The sequence below is a fragment of the Taudactylus pleione genome, unplaced genomic scaffold (genome assembly GCF_031769625.1).
Source record: "Taudactylus pleione unplaced genomic scaffold, aTauple2 ptg000556l, whole genome shotgun sequence".
NCBI lineage: Eukaryota > Metazoa > Chordata > Amphibia > Anura > Myobatrachidae > Taudactylus > Taudactylus pleione.
The window spans coordinates 17,066,135-17,085,942 of NW_028284958.1; positions in this window are offsets into that span (position 1 = coordinate 17,066,135).

Below are 19,808 nucleotides of genomic sequence, written 5' to 3' on the forward strand. Positions count from 1 at the left end.
AAGAAATACAAAAGACATGGCTGCTCAAATTCATAACAATAGTGAAGGAGAAGAGGAGGAAGCTGGAGAAACAGGGTACTATTATTATATGGATAATTCACCTGAAGACTTAAACAAAATTGAGAATAAGGAAAACATAGTTAGGAAAGGTACAGAATCCCTAGGAATAGAAACTAGTGAGTTTGGTAATCAGGATTTCTTTCAGGGTGATAGAAGAAATTGGGAAGTGATTAGTCCGGTTAGAGAAAATGAAAGGGTGGAAATGGGGGGAATTCAAGAGAGGCCGCAGAGGCAAGTCAAACCTCCCTTAGTTCTCACTTATGATCAGTTAGGGGAACCTAGGAATGTTGCTAGAGTAATACATCCTAATGTAGTGTTTACCTGGCCCTACTTTGGATACACTAATACAAAATAAAAAAAAAACAGGTTAAAATTTGGTATATGGTGATCTTATGATCTGCATGTTGGGTGCAGCGAAGCCCAAACTCCTTGTGGGGGTCCCTGGTGAAAACCACAGGCACGTTAGACTCTGTACTTAAGTATCCCTCACAGCGAGTTTAAAACTTCATCATCGGAGGCCATATGGCCTTCGATGATGAATAGGCCCCTTGGTCTTAGTGGACAAGCTGCAGACAGTTTATATCGGACACACATACGCGGTCTGTCTCACTTAATATATGTTCTTGGATCAGACGAGCATAGAGTAGGAACCTGGATTTATAGGGGGAGATGTACTCAGCCTTGGATAGAGAAAGTGGATGGAGATAAAGTACCAACCAATCAGCTCCTGTCACTTTACAGGTTGTGTTTGAAAATGGCATTTAGGTACTAATTAATTGGTACTTTATCTCTCTCCAAGGCTTAGTACATAGACTTCTCAGTGAGGAATTCTCCATTAAAAGCACCATATCATAAAAATAAAGATATGATAAAGCCCTTTTAAGAAATCAGATTAAACGTTTTTTGTTTCTTTAATTTGAAATGGCTATGTGGCAATGTTGCTTGGCCTCTGCAAAAGCCTCACAAGACAGCCAGGTCTTAATAGGATGTAGTCAAAAGGTCAACAATCACAATATTGTCATTCATAATGTCTATACATCAATGTTGATAGTTATATTGAAATTGTTAATATGTCAACATTCTAAGCATGTAAACATGTGAAATATCGATATTAGGGTAAGGCTGCGGGTGAGAGGGTTAGGGTTAGGCTGCAGGGGGAGTTAGGGTTAGGCACTGGAGGGAGGGTTAGGTTGTAAGGGGTGAAGTTAGGGTTAGGCTGCAGGGGGGAGTTAGGGTTGGTATGCAGGGGGTAAGTTAGGATTAGGCACTGGAGGGAGGGTTAAGTTGTAAGGGGGAAGTTAGGGTTGGGCTGCTCCGGTGATGCTGGGCTGCCCCCAGAGTGATGTTATCGGGATCCCCGCAAGGCCACGTCCCTTTATTTAGGCCACGCCCCATTTTCAGTCTGGTGTGACTCCGGCGCGCAAGTATCCAGAGTGCACATCGGGTGTCACCAGACCCGGTGACGCCTCTGGGGTGAAGTTGGGGTTAGGCACTGGAAGGAGGGTTAGGCTGCAGGGGGGAGTTAGGGTTAGGCTGCAGGGGGGAGTTAGGGTTAGGCACTGGAAGGAGGGTTAGGCTGCAGGGGGGAGTTAGGGTTAGGCACTGGAGGGAGGGTTAGGGATAGGGCAGAAATACTCACTAGAACACTACAGCATCGAAAGTCTGACCCAAAAGTGACAGAGACATGACAGCTGGCCCTCGGAAGCTGCGCTGGACTCAGTCGTCAGGAGCTGGTAAGTCACCGCTGGGCCACCACGGACGATATGTCAACAGTCAAACATGTCGACATTTTATCACTTTCTACATGATAAATGTCAATACGGTCAACGTCGACACATCAGACCACACCCGTCTCACTTAGGTATATCTCCTCAGTCACTCACTAGTCAGCCTATCACCTGATCATACAGTGACATCTTTGTATGTATACCTGAAATGTGACCATATTCTGTAGCAGGAATTTCAGTCTTGCTTTATCTTGTCTTCAGAACTTTCCTCCTTTGGACTTCATGCTGTCATGTTTTTAGTTGTTACACTGAGTACAATTAGGATTTTGTTAATGCCATTGGCCCATTACTAAATATAACTTAAATTAAGTTTAATCGAATATGGTGTAAAATGTGTATGTCATTCATTCAAATACATTTTTAAGAACCTTTTCAGATTATTTTTCACCTTTGTATAAATATCACAATTGAGGGCCTGATTTAGAGATGTACACTAATTTTGCCACCGCTGTGTCTTTTTATGCAGCAGCTGTGCGAAATATGCGAAAACCGCAGGAGGCATCTTAAGTAATAAGACGCCCACTGCCAGCAATCGCACCATCTGTGTGAACCCTCAGGTTACTCAGGATGTCCGGCAAAATCATGCTGCCAGGCCCAGTGAAGTTGCATAAATGCAGACACTGGCTTTTACACGCCCATAAAATGGAGCTGGCACGTCCCCATTTTCTGGAACGCTCACTATAAGTGCCCTCAAATGCCAGTAGCATGTCATTCATGCTACGGCTTTGGGACATCGCAGAACTAGATCTGCACATGGGCAGTGTGGCTCGTTGCACAGATCATTAAACATCGAGATGTACGTAAATATCGGATTTACATACATCATTGAATCTAGCCCAGAGAGCGAATGACAAAAGCTAAATATGCATCAACTCTTAATCTATAATCCGGTAACACTTGTCCAGACAGTAAAAATAGTAAAATGACTTATGTACAATTTGAATTTAACAAAATAGATATCAATTACCTTCATACAGCTTTGTTTAGTCTGATGTTCTCATAAGGTAAGGTAGATCTTAACTGCAGAGTTGCCTACCCTCCCGAATTTCGCGGGAGTCTCCCGAATAAAGGTGGTAGCTCCCGCTACCCTGTAAAGTAGGTTGAATCCCCCGCATTCCCTCTGCCCTCAGTGCCCTGTCTAAAAATCCGGACTGCGCATGCGCGAGTCCGGAGGTAAAGGGGGCGAGGCCTGAGCTTAAGGCGCAGGGGCATACTCACCGGGTGCAAGGAGGCAGGAGTGTGGCTGCTGCTGGCCCGGAGGTCTCCTGGGCATGCCTTCCCCTGCTCACACACTGCTGCTCCCAGCATTCCCTGGCCAGCCTGTGATGACAGAGGACGGAGGGGGGAGGAGCCGACGCCGGAGGACACTGAAGACAGAGACAGAGGAGCTGCCTGAGACTGTGAGTGTAGAGCTCACTGCAGCTCCTGCCAAATGTATAATTCATGTCAGTGCCATGGGGGAGAGAGGGAGATCTATTACTGTGTGTTTGTATGTCTGTGTGTAGTAATGTGATGTATGTGTGTGTGTGTAGTAATGTGATGTATGTGTGTGTGTGTGTGTGTGTGTGTGTGTGTGTGTAGTAATGTTATGTATGTGTGTGTGTGTAGCAATGTGATGTATGTGTGTGTGTGTGTGTGTAGTAATGTTATGTATGTGTGTAGTAATGTGATGTATGTGTGTGTGTGTGTGTGTAGTAATGTTATGTATGTGTGTAGTAATGTGATGTATGTGTGTGTGTGTAGTAATGTGATGTATGTGAGTGTGTGTGACTGTGTGTGTGTGTGTGTATGAATCTATTTGTGTGTGTGTGTGACTGTGTGTATGAATCTATTCATGTGATGTGTGTGTGTGACTGTGTGTGTGTATGAATCTATTCATGTGATGTGTGTGTGTGTGAATCTATTCATATAAATGAATGTGTGTGTCTGGGGGGGAGTCTATTACTGTCAATATGGCAGAGTAGAGATGTATTAATGTCAGTGGGGGAGCTAGGGCGTCAGTTTATAGGAATATATACGCCCATAGGTGGAGTTAGACACGCCCTTTGGGTGGAGCAGACCACGCCCCCACAACGACGCGTCGCATTCTGCAGCCATCATTTTCAAAAGTAGGCAAGTATGCTTAACTGTGAAACTATTTATATAATTTTCCCATTACTATTTCTCTGTTAGCTCTGAAACTGCTGCTTACGATAAAATGTGTCAATGGTGATATGTGTAGGGAATCCACAGGGTCACACACTGCCGAGAGTGACGTGTAAATCCGGTGGTCTCGGGTCAGCCATTGTTTCTGATCTGATGGATGACAGCTGTTATAATTTTAGCTAGAGATCTATTATAATCCAGACAGGGCTTTGTTTTCAGAGCGAAAGGAAGCAGTCACTAGGACTTGTTCCATTATTTTGTTACAGAGAGGAGCTGAGTCAGGAAGTGCGGCTCCCTCTTAGTTAGAAAGGACAAGGAATAGTTACTGATTGTCTTGTGTATGGTTGTGTATAGTTGTGTATGATGCCATATTTATTTATTTTTACACTTTTGGAATGCATGATTATCTTTATAGCCCATGGCATATACTACAACGGTCATGTGCGTTATTTACAGGAAAGTCACCAGTTCGCCAATTTTAAATTAGCAATATTTTGTTATTCTGTAAAGGGATGGTTATTTTATTATTATGTAGCATTGTGTACCTTCGTGCATTGGGTATCTTAATAATGATAATGATACCCAAAGCATGAAGATGCACAGTGCTACATAATATATTAAAACACTGTAGAGCTAGATGCCTTGAACAACATAGCTGTAAGGTTTACAAGGGGGTGAAATGGGTTTATGGAACATAAAGTTCTGCTAGTTTTACTAAGGATAAAATGATAACTTGAACTCTTCATAAAGTTTGTGCTTGTAGTTTTGCTAACATAAATTTGACCTCAAGTGTTCTCAGGGCCTGATTCAGCTGTGCACTTAAGTGCAATGCTGAGCGCAGATTCCCGATTATCGGGAATGGAATCTGTGCGTGTGCAGGATCTGTTCTGCACTTGTACAGAACGGGTCCTGCGTGTTCGCATGCAGCACATGCTATGCCTCTGCCTGTTTTACAGGCAGCGGCATTTTCTTGGGGATGTGGGGGCAGGGATGCCCAGCGACGGATGGAGTTTCCTGGCCTCGCAAAGATTTAGAGTTCATAGAAGAAGCCCACGGAACCTTCAAGATTTGAAGACTGTTTGTGTGGAAGAATGGGCCAAAATGACACCTGAGCAATGCATGCGACTAGTTTATCCATACAGGGGGCGTCTTGAAGCTGTCATTACCAACAAAGGCTTTTGTACGAAGTATTATATACATTTCAGTAAGCGTGTTCAATACTTTTTCCCTGTGTCATTTCACATTATTACACATAACTTAATTTATCTACATCTATGGTTTGATTTCTTTGCATGTGTGGATTACATGGGTTGTTGCTGACTTTTGATGAAAATTTCATTACAATAGCCCCATTACAAATTTATTTACCAAGAAAAAGGTTGATGTGTTCAATACTTATTTTACCCGCTGTATGTACATTCAAATGGGAAAATTAGTATAATTTTCCTGCATTATAATTATAAGGCACAGTGATTCCTATGGCTACAGTGTTTTTCCATTAGGGACGTGCGCCGATCGGGATGTAGTTATATGACCAGCGGCCGCAAAGATTAGGTTTAGGGCACCCCGGGGGGACTTAGGGTTAGGCACCACCCCAGAGAGGGATAGGGTTTAGGCTAGGGGAAGGAGGGTTAGGGTTAGGCACCACCCTGGAGAGGGTTAGGGTTAAGCTAGGGGGGAAGCAATCGGGAAGCCGACTGTCTAAATACCGGCAGCCGGCTTCCCGACTGTCTTATCCCGGCATGGGTGAAATGCCGGGCGTCTAGATGTAGACGCCCGCATTTCCCCGGCGCCGGGAGACCGGCGCCCGGCATCACGGCGCCCGGCATCACGATCGTAGTGATGCCGGGTGCCACGAGCGGACAGCCGCGGGGGGGGGAGGGTTAGGTTTAGGGCTCCCAGGGGGGACTTAGGGTTAGGCATCCCCCCAGGAGGGTTAGGGTTAGGCTAGGGGGAGGGAGGGTTAGGGTTAGGCACCCCAGGGGGGGACAGGGTTAGGCACCCCCCCGGGGGACTTAGGTTTAGGCAGCGGGGAAGGGGGTGGTTAGGGTTAGGCACTTAGAGGGGGGATTAGGGTTAGGCACTTGGGGGGAAGTTAGGGTTAGGCACCCCTAAGGAGGGTTAGGGTGGTTAGGTTAGCAGATACTTACCTAGCCACGGTCGGGATTTCCAGCGCTGTCAGGCTTCCGCTGCTTCGCACTCTGCTCCTGTCGGGCTGCCGCTGACGGGAATCATACCCATTCCGGCTAGGGGAAGGGAGGGTTAGGGTTAGGCACCCCCACCGGGAGGGTTAGGTTTAGGGAGCGGGGAGGGGGGGTTAGGTTTAGGCACTAACGGGGGGAGGTTAGAGTTAGGCACTAGCTGGGGCAGAACTATGGGAGACATTGGAGGCGCCTGCCGCCGGGCTCCAGCTCTGAAGGGGGCACCTCCTCCATTGTCCACAACACATTCACCCCACTTAGGGCTGTAACTATGTACCCAGAGTGTACCATCATGGCTGCCCAATACATGGCACTCCTTCCCGGCACCTGAGAAGCCACCATACACTAGTGGAGAGCTCCATGTTACACCATCAGCTGCCGCCTTCGTCTATCTATAGCCCGTCTGCATGCGATTTCCTACATTACAGTGTCAGTGGCTGTGATGGGGAGGGGGGCACCAAATTATACCTTGCCTCCGGGCATCTGGGATGAACTTACGCCACTGGGCACTAGGGGGGGAGGTTAGGGTAAGACACCGCTAAAGGCGAATTAGGGAGGTTTGCTGGGCCTACTGGAAGTCATTTGTCAACAACAGGTGGCGTGCTTCAGGTTACCTCAGCCTGCTTTACTCATTGTATGTACCATATAAATATATATGTATGTGACCAATATACACAGCTAATTTTTGTATTAAACACATTTGCACTTTATTGCACACATCATGGCAGGAAGATGCTCTGGCTGCTGCTCATATTTGCCCACCCCATCAACTTGGTGGTTCAGAATTTTTCTTTTTTTTTTAAATAAAAGGGGCATACAGGGGATGCTGTCTGTGGCCATTACAATTTCTGGACATTCTTAAACCATAACATTAAAAATATCAGGCAGCAATGCCCCAAACAGCGCATAATGCAAAGAAAAGATGTGCAAGATGGAATTGTCCTTGGGCCCTCCCACCCAGCCTTATGTTGTATATATGAAACAGGACATTCACAGTTTAACAAACCAATCACTTCAGCAACAGGGACTGCCACTTGTGGCTGAAATTATTGGTTTGTTTGGACTCCCACAAAACAAGCTGCCAATGCGCAGTGGACATTGGTGGCAATGATCCCATACACAAACTGGCTTTACAACATAGGTAAGATCAGATGTCATCATCGTCATCATCATCCCCATAAGAGTGTACATCCTCTTCTTCACACAAAATTAATTTGTCCCCGCTGGAATCCACCATTACAGGCGTCTCTGTATATTTTTTATTTAATTGCTGGTAAAGGTCTTCCTCGTGGAATTTGTCATTCATTTTGCTGAACATCCTCTTTTCCACATTCTGAGGAAGTAACCTCCTACGCCGATCACTGACAAGGTTCCCGGGTGCGCTGAAAACTGTTTTGGAGTACACACAGGAGGGTGGGCAACTTAAGTACAGCAAAGCCAGTTTGTGTAAGGGACTCCAAATTGCCTCTTTTTCCTGCCAGTAGTAAAACGGACTGTGTGACATGCCTATTTGGATGCTATCCCTAAAATAATCATCCACCATTCTATGAATGGTGGCCGTATCAGACAAAGTCATGTTAGACATGTTACTTATTGTAGGCAGTTCTTTCAGACCCATCCAGATGTCATTAGGTTTTGCTGACTGATCTGCATAACCAGCAGTGGGTCTCTTAGGAAAATGTAGTGTTTTCCAGGCAGCAGAAACTGAAGGAGGAGATGCTGCCGTGTCATGTGCCGCGTGAGCTGACAATTTTTTCACAACAGCTTTGCATCTTTTCAGATTTATGTCCATCAGAAAGAAGGACACAAGGGGCCGTATTCAGTTCGGAGTGAAAAGCCGTTTTCACATGGTTTTTGGCAAAAATTTTGGCTGAAATGTATCTCCGTATTCAATTCCAGTCCGTTTTCGCCTATGCGAAAAGTCAAAGCACTGAAATAGGCGGAACTTTTTCTCCACAGAGAAGGAGAAAAAAAGTGCAAAATCCATATTTTGGGGTGCAGATGTTGGGAAACCACTCAGAACCCTTGGTACACACCCCCCCCAAAGGACAGTTCATCCAAAAAAAGAAATAAAGGAACACCCCAAAAAACACATTACAAATTTGGGGCGAAAATTAAAAAAGTGGGGGGACAACTTAAAAAACTGGCGAAATAAGCTTCTGGGGGTGCTCTAAGAAGGGGCCAAGTGTTTCAGGGGTTGCAGGTGCTTGTATAAAGGAGGAATTTCATTTTTATTAAAACTTCACTTTAGAGACATACAAATGTGGTAGTACCCATTTTCAAGCATCCCAAATTTGAAGCAACTACTTATTTGCACAAAAAAAACACTGCTTTATGCCATTCTTCACCTCTTTTACCAAGACGCTAATAGCAAGCAATTACCACCACTTAAGTACCCTAACTAGTACAATTAGGGCTAATACTAAACTACCATAATGATTTCCGAAGTCAGCCCATCTTTATCTCGGGTACAGAGTGATTCCCCCGATTCAACCGGCACTTTTCACCTGCTTCACATTTGCTGGGTGTATCACCAGTTTCACTAAGAGGCATACCACTGAGGCATACCACAGGCATTTCGCCTGTTTGACAAATGAATATGGAGTAAATCGGGAGCGTGCACAAAAAGTTTTCGTGTCCAAAACACATGAAGGCGGTGAAAAACAGGCAGGCGGAACTTTCTCGCCGATGTGAAACTAACTGAATAAGTCAACCCAAGGTATGACTTAAACCTAAGATCAAGTATGGTTGCCAAACTATAGTGATCTGATTTCAATAGATTGACGACCCTTGGATCCTGGCGAAGCGAATGAAGGGCTTGATCTACAAGTCCGACATACTTAGCGGAATCGCTCCCTTTCAGCTCCTCCTTCAGTTTCTCCAGCTGATTTTGCAAAAGTCTGACTCAAGCTGGCAGTGTCTGAACTAACTTCACATGTGGCAAGTTCAAAGGGTTTGAGAACCTTGCACAACACGGAAATTATTCTCCACTGCACTTGACTAAAGTGCATTCCGCTCCTTTCCCTATGTCATAGGCCATTGTGTAGCCTTGGATGGCCTTTTGTTGCTCCTCCATCTGCTGAAGCATATAGAGGGTAGAATTCCACCTAGTTACAACCTCTTGCATCAGCTGATGGCATGACAAATTCAACAGTACTTGCTGGTGCTGCAATCTTCGATACGCAGTTGCTGAATGTCAAAAATGTCCCAAAATCTTTCGGGCCACCAAGAGCATCTCCTGCACGCCCCTGGCATTTTTTTTTAAATGTTGCACCACCAAATTAATTGCGTGAGCAAAACATGGGACATGTTCGAATTCGCCCAGATAGAATGCTCGCACAATATTGGTGGCATTTTCAGAAATCACAAATCCCGAGGAGAGTCCAAGCGGGATAAGCCATTTTGCAATGATTTCCCTGAGTTTTTCTAAGAGGTTCTCAGTGGTATGCCTCTTAGTGAAACTGGTGATACACAGGACCTCATTCAGAGTCGGTCGTTGCGGCTGCACGGTTGTAAGGTAAAAGGGGCCGGATATGCAAATGAAGCGCTCGCAAGTTGCGTCGTTAAGATGGGATCGTTAGCTGGACGAGCGAGGGGAGGATGAGGCCGTAAGACTAAAAATATGTCCCCTTCTCGTTCGCATTACACGTCATCTCCGAGCATATAAGGATTAATCAAGACCATCGGAAACCATCGGAGCTGCTCGCAGAGCTTAAGGTTGACCATACCCTCTCTTAAGCACTACGATCTAGTCAGTGTAAAAACCTCCCATGTCACATGTGCCATGACACTACTTAGATAATTATGCACTCCCATAAAACGCCGTTTGCATAGTCAGGCACGCCTGCGTTCGGCTCTCCACTCCACGTTCACAAGCGCCTTCCCCTGTTACCACCCACAAATGCCTCATCCTGTCACTCAAACTAATGACCTGGCTGTGTTCAAGGAGAGAGCAATTTCTGATCGTAATAGCTAGTTTGCGCACGCGCATTCCGAATTTTATGCATGCGCAGTTTAGCGGACATCGGTGGCGTACGACCGAGCGGCCGCAACGACCGACTCTGAATGAGGTCCACAGAGTAGTCTGCCTCTGAATGAGCTGGCATTTGTTAGATGCTGCTGCTGTTGCAATTTGCACTGTTGGAGGCAATACACCTACCCAGTGGGCTGTCACAGTCATGTAATCTTTAGTTTGCCCTGTCCCACTTGTCCACATATCTGTGGTTAAGTGGACAGTGGGCACAACGGCATTTTAGAGGGCACTAATAAGCTTTTTTTTAATGTCCTCATACAAACTGGGAATTGCTGTTCTAGTGAAGTGGAATCTAGAAGGGACAAGGTAGCAGGGACACAGGACCTCAATTAACTGTCTAAAACCCACTGCATTAATTACGGATACTGGACGCACATTTAATACCAGCATAGCTGTTATGGCGTCAGTAATCCGCTGTGCAACTGGGTGACTGCTGTCATACTTGTTCCCCATTGCAAAGGATTGTATGACAGTCAATTGTTTTATTAAACTACTAAAGTAGTCTTCTTCCTGGTCCCCTTCTGGTATGAAGAGCCACTAACAGCAGCAAGAGCAGCAGCAGCAACAACAGGCATAGCACTCAAGAATCCTTCTGAGGAATCACGGATAGGAGAGGAGTCAGTCATTCTAATGAAATTGGATGCAGTACTACTTCCGATCACGATTGAGGATGTTGATGATGATGCAGGTATTGGTGGTGGAGATTGCAGGATCTAAAAGAGAGAAGGGAGCAGCTAGGTGACACTGGACTGATTGTTACATTTTTAGCCAAAGTTTCTGAATTTGAAAAACACTTTTGAATTTGATGAATGCGCTGCAACAGGGAGTAGGTTCCTAGATGTTTAAGGTCTTTACCTCTGTTCACTCTTGCTTGGCAAACGTTACAGATGGCTTGACAACTGCTGTCCGGATTTGGGTGGAAATAATTCCACACATGAGAAGTGGATTTTTTTTGTCTTTTGCTCCAACATGACAACAATGGGCTTTTTCATACCATGGGCAACAACTGTTGCCTGATTTACACAAACAACATCCTTATCATCCTTGTTAGCGCCAACTACAAAAATCAGAAATATCCTCCTCATCCTCCGGGTGCAATTCCACAGAAGCATTCTCGATTTCTACATCAGCATGTTGATTTGTGCTGCTCATCCCCACATTTGCTGATGGTGGAAGGAGGATCCTCTTCAAGTAAAGTATTAGACAGGTCAGGCTCACACATGGCAACCGCAGACACACTTGGACTCTCCTTGGGGATCTGTGACTTTTCTGAGCACAAAGTTGGTTCATGTGCCTTAGTGATTTAAACATTTTTGACACTCCTACAAGGAGAAGGGCTTACATCATCATAAGATGCAGAACCACCAGTCATAAATAATGTCCAAGGCCTTATTCTTTCCTTGCCACTTCGTGTAGTAAATGGCATATTGCTATTTTTTTGTTTTTCTGCAGCTAACTTAGCTTTTAATTTTTTTTCCCTTAACACTGTAAAACATTGCTTGTTTGATTTTGAGTTAAGCCTTGGGCATCGGCCTTCGTAGATGACATTGACGGCCTTGCATTGTCATCATGACTGCTGGCAGCAGCTGCAAGACTGGTATGTGGATCCTGCGCTCCTCTCATTTGACCGTCTTCCAAACCAACATACTTACACTGCGGTCTGACCGGCAGTGTCACCGAACAAAATTTTTTTTTACACTGGGGAAGAGTACCCCTGAATAAATAACACAGCAGCCCCTTGATAAATAACACAGACAGCACCCCTTTTTTATGGACAACAAAGCACCCCTGCCGAGTGCGGACAGACCACCTGCAGAGTCACAAATACATGGATGATAGACTGCGGCAGTGTCACCATACAATAATAGCACAGCAAAGTTGCTAACGCACACACACACAAAAAAAAATAAAAAAATTCTGGATTGATATTAATTTAACTTTTATTTTTTTTACACTGGGGAATTGCACCCCTGAATGAGTCAGCAGCCCCTTGATGAACAACACAGACAGCACCTCTTTTTTAGGGACAACAAAGCACCCCTGCCAAGTGCCGATAGACTACCTGTAGAGTCACAAATACGTGGATAATAAACTGCGGCAGTATCACCGTACAATAATAGCGCAGCTAAGTTGCAAATGCACACACACAAAAAAAGCACTTTTATTTTTTTGGACACTGGGGAAGAGCACTCCTGAATGAGGCAGCAGCCCCTTGATGAACAACAGAGACAGCACCCCCTTTTTATGGACAACAAAGCACCCCTGCTGAGTGCGGACAGACCACCTGCAGATTCACAAATATGTGGACGATAAACTGCGGCAGTGTCACCGTACAATAATAGTGCAGCTAAGTTGCTAATGCACACACACAAAAAAACCCCAGTACATTTATTTTTTTTACACTGGGGAAGAGCACCCCTGATTGACAGAGCACCCCCCCTGGACAACACAGCACCTCTTTATGGACTGCAGCCCTAGCCTGGTGGACAGGGCATCAACACAGCAGCAGCCACAGTTAATTGACAGGACAAGAGACACAACAGCTGCAGCACCCACTGGAGGAAGCCCCCCTTTATATACTGCAGCCTAAGCCCTTTTATGGACAACACAGCAGCAGCCTTCAGGCCAAGACCCCGACTGGACACCATACACTGAGTGACTGACAGTGACTGACTACATCTGCTAGCTTCTCTCTCCACAGTGAAAATGATGCCGATCGCGGGGACCGTTATATAATCCAAAACCTGCGAGAATCCGACAGCGGGAGGATGATGTGTTTTGCCTTGTTTTTGGATCCGAGTCGGGCGGGAAAACTCAAGCCGGACTCGGATCACGCATCAGAATGTGAAGTTCGGGTGCGCCCGGTTCTCGGAGAACCAGACCCACTCATCTCTAGTTTCCATTAACAGATAGATCTTACTAACTGCTTTGGGGCTCATTTACGTTTGGATATAAATCAATTTTATGACAAACCTCTCAGATGTAGCACTACACGTTCACTTTAATGTGCACTTGTAGTTGTTGATTTTATAATCTCCCTGAACTGCTTTTTCAAAAGTAGGCAATTATGAATTATATGCATGTATTTGAAATTCACAATAGACAAAGTTAGCATACAATGCTGATCATCCTTGATTCAGAGAAAACAACAGTTTCAACTTTCAAATAATAATGTATAAATAGATCAGCCTTTAGTAGCACAACTGTCTTCAGCACTTAGCAATAATTATATCTCAGTCATTAGTGTACTTGTATTCAACCCTTGTATTATATCTCTATAAATGTCTCTCTATTTGTAGATTAGCAAACTCAGTCTTTTGGCATATGTATAACTCAGTATTTGGCAAATTAGATTGCAGCTCACTTACAACAGGGACATCTCCTTGCACAGCACAACTCACTGCTTCCACAGATCCTGCCGTGGTCCTCAGCGCTGCCCTGCTGTCTGCACAATGTCTCTCTTACTCTCTACTGTGGTCCCCAGCATTCTATTCAGTTGGTACTCAGTGCAGGGCTACCGACTGTGCCGCTGGGCCTAGGGGCTGAGTGGGTGCATGGCCGACTCATGGAGGTGTGGCCAGGCCCCCTCCTTACGAATCCTAAAAAAAATATAGTATACACATGTGCTTCAGCCATACAAGGGGCGTGGGTGCAATTGTCCCCCCCCCGCCGCACTTCACAGAGGGATTCAGAATACTGTCTGCTCCTCCAGCAGCCTCTCTCCCGAGCCCAGCACACAGCAGCATGAATAAAAGAAATGATATATTGCCCCCACAATATAAAATCATTCTGACGCCCCTGAGTACACATACCAGGATAAAGGTGTCACAGGTTTAGCCCATGTGACAATGTGACTATACTGGGCAATGCTATGAATATCTCAAACAAATAATGTGATTTGTATGTACTATAAAGAGAAAAATTTATTAACATGAGGATACTTAAATCAACATTTTGCACAAATACGTATATGTGATGAATGTGTCATTCTGTCTGTCTACTGCCCTGTAAATATATGACACCTCTCCGGGGATAAAGTCATGATATAGCTGGCAGTTTATTATCCAGTGAGATAAAAAAACATACAAACAAAGAAATATAAAGACAATGACAGGCCGGATAACCCTATACTGAAGATGACAGAGCCCATGCTATTTATAGAGAAAGTAATCCCCAGAGCTCACAACACATGCTCAGGTGAGCATTACAACAATGTGCTCTGAAGCATTAGAGCGGAGAGTTCATGGGTACTAGTACTACAGAGGTGAGGTCCAGGTTATGACAACAATAAACTCCAGGGAATTACAGCAGCCAGTTCATGGCCCATACAGAGATGAGGTCTTCCATTCAGGGTTACCAGCAATTTACTCCTGGGAATTAGAGTACTGAGTTCATGAACAATACAGGGTAAATACAGCGGTAAGGTCCAGGTTATGACAGCAATAAACTCCTGGGCATTAGATCAGTGAGTTCATAAACAATAAAGAGATGAGTTCAGGGCTAATACAGAGTTAACATTATTCAGAGTTGGATGTAACGCCGATTTGTGGTCAGATGTTATTTATACGCACAGTGAATGCTCCGTTGCCAAGCATATGCAACTTTGAGTACCTACAGCAATTCAAATTGTACACATCTCATTTCCACCTGTGGCTGAGTCGCTGTAACTTGGCGGCAAGTACACGTTCGCACCTGGCTATGTGTTCTGAGAGCATCCTGAGTGCTCATGTAGACGGACTGGCAGGCTATTCAGAGTTGTGCCTACATCTGATTTCGGACGGATCCCTTGCATTGCATCAGGTATTGTGCTAGTCAAAAGCATGTAAATAGTGATGATGACTGAGGTGGCAAGGTCACATTGTTGTGGCCAACTTTAAATACAGGAGATGATCCATATTTATTTATTAAATCTGAATCAGGCCCTGTATGTCATCTGTGAGCTCCAGGGTAGTTCCTGTGCAACATTCCCTGTGGACACAGGCTGATACAGTTGCTTGTACAGAGTATGATATGAATTTGTGGAATCCTTAAAGAGTGAGACTGCAGCTGCTCCTACACCTCACATAAACATGTGGTTCTTTGATGTGATATGGAGACCAAATGGTCTGAACACAAAATCAGGACCTCCCAAGGCAAAGCTCTTCCCCATTAAACGTCTATATGTCTTATAGACATTTACTAATTCACTTTACATTTTTACATCTTTTTAGATTTCAATTGTATATTAAATGAAACAATCATTTTATTTGGAATATATTCTTTAGGACTCATAAATAACATGGAATTTTTGAGAAATGTGGTTCTAAAGTGAAGCATAATGGTAATTGTGAATTGTTTTATGATCATCATCTTTATCTTATTGTTTACCTAACTAATTAGGAATTGCAATTTTTGTTTTATAGTTTATTGTTAGTACAGTGTATATTTTTTTATATGTTCATGAACATGATGTTTATGCATTTTGAATAAATAAATCATTTATTATTGCATTGATCTGTTTTTATCATTTATATTCTAAGGTACTGTAACTACTATGTCAGCGTCTTTTTCTAATTAGCTTATATGTGGGGTCGACAATTCCCCTTTATCTCGAGGCCGCTGCTGGAGTGTTATGTAACTAGAGACCACTAGTGCTACTCAGGCGCTATTTTCTTTCTAACTAATAAAAGCAGATACAATGACATGAGAATAGCCTCATGACACCGGAAAGCAGGATTCTATGGCTTCTGCGCTGAACACCTTTTTTAGTCATACCATTATTGATGATCATAAAACAATGCACAATTACATGATATCTAGCTGGGTTCCAGAGAGCTCTGTGCTGGCCCCCTCCCCTAGCACATGATGTCATAACATATGGGGCTACACTGGAAAGTGCAGCACTGAGGACATTCCGAGTAGCTGCTCAGACTGCAGGGTGCCTGCCTGAAGCATTCTAGTCAGACGCAAGGGCTGTGGGGCAGCAACGGTGCCGCCTACAGAGCCCTGCGCGGTGGCACTTGCCGCGCACCACTAGTTACGGTCCTAAGTAGAACTTTAATAGCATGCATCATTTGTCCATATAAGCCGCTTAAGAGTGTTTTAGGAAATAAAAGGGAGAGATGTATCAGGCAGTGTAAAGAGTTGGGAAGTTGCCCATAGCAACCAGTCAGCTTTGAGGTAGCATTTATTAAGTCCATTCTATAAAATTATATGTAGAAGAAACTGATTGGTTGCTATGGGCAACTTCTCCACTTCTCCACTCTTTACACAGCTTGATACATCTCTCCCCCAAAGTCCCAAAAGTAAAATCTTTATAGAAATCTCACAGTTTTGAATGCAGAGATTTGCAGTCTCAATGGTTATGAAGAATGGTGGGTTACTCATATTTATATATAGCGCTATTTCCTCGATTTCAATGGAATAGGTTATAACAAATGCTGGTATTCTAGTTAAATGCATTTCTGTGGATACTGTCTGGACCACTGCCTTCTGGCATACTGGGGTGCAAGTTCCATCAGGAAATGAATGTTCCTACTCCAAGTGCATATAAAGGAAGGTAGGCAGCAAAATGTTTTGTCCACTTTTTATGAAGCTACATATATGATAATACATACTAGCAACCCGCCTTGGTTTCGTACGGGAGTAATCTCATCTCGCTAAAGCCCCCTGCATCTCATAACAACCTACGCCTTGTCACCACAGCCCCCTGCATCTCATCACAATCCCCTGCTTCTCACTCCTGCCCCCTTCATCTCACCAGTGTCACAATCCCCACTGCTGCTGAGGCACGGCCACTGGAATGTGCTGGGAGTGGGAAGAGCAGGAGGATCATGGATGAGAGATTTGTATTGCAGCTATCATAAGCATTATCAGCAGCATGTCCCCAGGCGTGGGTACCTGTGCATATTTCCTGTGCATATTTCTGCAGTCTTCCGCCACTAACAGCCGTTGTTCCCTTAGGAGATTATTAGTTCACCGGTACTTAGCGCCCCCCTGGACTTACTGCTTGGAGTAGTAGCAGCTTACAGGAGTGTTGGTTGGAATCCAGTGATGAGGAAAAGAGTTAAAATCAAGAAGAGTCAATGATGTAGCTTAGCAAGGTGCGGCTTGTGTGCCGATGGTGTGGCAAGAGTGCCGATGGTGTGGCTTGAGTGCCGATGGTGCAGCAAATGTGCTGATGGTGCTTGTGTGCCAATGGTGCGGCACATGTGCCAATGGTGCAGCAAGAGTGCCGATGGTGTGGCTTATGTGTCGATGGTGCGGCATGTGTGCCATTGGTGCGGCAATAGCCGATGGTAGAAAGTTGTTAGTATATGTCTCGGCTTTGAGAGCCAGTGGTGCGGCCAATGTGCCGATGGTGCGGCTTGTGTGTCGATGGTGCGGCAATAGTCGATGGTAGAAAGTTGGTAGTAGATGCTGCTGCTTTGAGAGCCGATGGTGTGGCTTGTGAGTTGATGTGAGTTAAGGTGCCAATGATGCGGCAAGAGCCAGTGGTAGAGAGTTGGTAGTAGATGCTGCGGCTTTGAGAGCCGATGGCAGCACGGTAGTATTGGTGCGGCTAGAAGGCTGTAGGAGAAACTGGATAGCCAGAGACAGCACGGAAGCCACTACGGGAAACTCAGAATCTTCACCACGAGGTGGAACAGAATGCTGACCATGCAGCTGAGCCGAGGGAACCCACAGGAATGCTATAGTCGGTGAGCCGGCCAAAGGCCAGTGTGTTCAAATAGGAGGACCATCCAATCACACAGTGCTAAGGATAGCATGAGACGTCCTGAGGCGTGCTGATCACCTAGCAATCGAGGGAACCTGTTATGAATACAGGGTTAGTTTAGCTAGACCCAGTTTGAAGACAGCCTTGGGGCTGGTTTAAATTGACTAGTTGTGGCCCCTGGGATAAGGGTGAGATGCAGCCTTGGGGCTGTGAAGCAGCCTTCAGGGCTGATTTGCATCGACTAGTTGTAGCCAAGAGGCTAAAGGTGAGATGCAGCCTTTGGGCTGTTGGAGCAGCCCTGAGAGTTGATTTGAATTTACTAGTTGCAGCCAAGGGGCTAAAGATGAGATGCAGCCAATGGGCTGTTGAAGCAGCCTTGAGGGCTGATTTGTCTTGGCTAGTTGTGACCTGGGGCTAGAAATGTGATGCAGCCAATGGGCTGTTGAAGCAGTCTTGAGGGTTGATTTGCCTTGGCTAGGTGTGACCTGGGGCCCTAGGGTTTGATGCAGCCTTTGACAGAGTGGGTACAAAGATGTAAAGCTGCTACCAATGTCACCGGGTTGACACAGGCGGTGGTGCATCTTGTTGCACACTTGGGACGCTGAGTTGTTATCGGTGCTGCCGGGTTGACACTGGCGGCGGTGCGCTGGATGGTGCACTGAGGGTGCTGAGTTGCAACCAGTGCCGCCGGGATGACACTGGCAACGGTGCGCTGGATTGCACACGTAGGATGCTGAGTTCCTACCAGTGCCGCCGGGATGACACTTCAGACGCCTTAAAGGCCCCCATACATCAGAGATGGATTGCAGCAATCATGCAATTTGCAATCGATTGTGTCTAAAAATCTGCAATGTATGGGCTTCACAGATAGCAGATTGCAACCAAAAAGTGATTGGAATTGTTTAATCAGATTGTCCAAAATGTTGGATTTCACAGATCGATTGGGGCTGTAAATTGCTAGTGTATGGACATGATCAGCAGATTTGCAGACCGTTTCTAGCAAAATGTGGGCCTTTAAAGATTGCCAGATCTGTGTTTGCTGCAATAGATCTGCAAATCACTGAAACAGATCTGTAGTGTATGGACGCAGATTGCTCGATTGGGAAATCCTAAGATCAGGCAATAAATCTTCAAATTGTTCAATTGTGGTTTTCAGATTGCTGATGTATGGGGGCCTTTAGGCTGGAAACTGCAAACAATATGATCTGCTTAACTACAGATCCTAACAGAACCGGAACAACATCCAGGGAAGGCGAACTGCTCGAGGGAGACAAGTCGTTACCGTGACTTGTAACACACTGCTCATCAGGTGGATAACCGTGCCTAAAGGCCCCCATACATCAGCAATCTGAAAACCACAATTGAACAATTTGAAGATTTATTGCCCGATCTTAGGATTTCCCAATTGAGCAATCTGCACCCATACATTACAGATCTTTTTCAGTGATTTGCAGATCGATTGCAACAAAAACAGATCTGGCAATCTTGAAAGGCCCATCATTTTGCTAGAAACGGTCTGCAAATCTGCTGATCATGGCCATACACTAGCAATCTATAGCCCCAATCGATCTGTGAAATCCAACATGTTGGACAATCTGATTAAACAATTCCAATCACTTTTTGGTTGCAATCTGTGATCTGTGAAGCCCATACATTGCAGATTTTTATACACAATCGATTGCAAATTGCACGATTGCTGCAATCCATCTCTGATGTATGGGGGCCTTTACATAACAATCTAGCTATTAAAGGACATTCTGAGGAATAAAATTATTTCTGTGATATAAATTCATATAGCACACTGTACTTAAATGACAATAAGTCAGACCTTCTATTTGAGATATATTTATGATTTTGCTACTGCACATTTTATAATTATAATAAAG